We start from the raw sequence: 447 nt of genomic DNA on the forward strand, positions 1-447 counted from the left end.
AAATGGCATGGATGGGAGGCTCAATGTTGCCCAATAATGTTTGTACCCTGTTTTGTGCTGCTGCCATGTTGTGTTGCTACCATGCTATGTTGTTGTCTTGGGTCTCTCTGTATGTAGTGTTATGTTATCTCTTGTCGTGATGTGTGTTTTGTCCTGTATTTTTAATCCCAGCCCCCTTCCCCGCAGGAGGCCTTTTGGTAGGCCGTCATAGTAAATAAGAATTTGTTCTTAACTGACTTGCCTAGTTAAATAAAGGTTAAATAAAATAAAATGTTACACGACATGGCTTTTTGACTAATAGGACCCCACTGTAATATAAGTCCTAGGTGACATTTGTCATCTCATCTCAAGGCATATTTGATACATTTTAGTTTATTGCTTATCATTACCTGTCTCGAGGACGGTATCTTGTTCCTGCCAACCAATGGCATATGGGTGACGCATTCC

This window comes from Salvelinus alpinus, chromosome 13, assembly GCF_045679555.1.
Source record: "Salvelinus alpinus chromosome 13, SLU_Salpinus.1, whole genome shotgun sequence".
NCBI classification, from domain to species: Eukaryota; Metazoa; Chordata; class Actinopteri; order Salmoniformes; family Salmonidae; genus Salvelinus; species Salvelinus alpinus.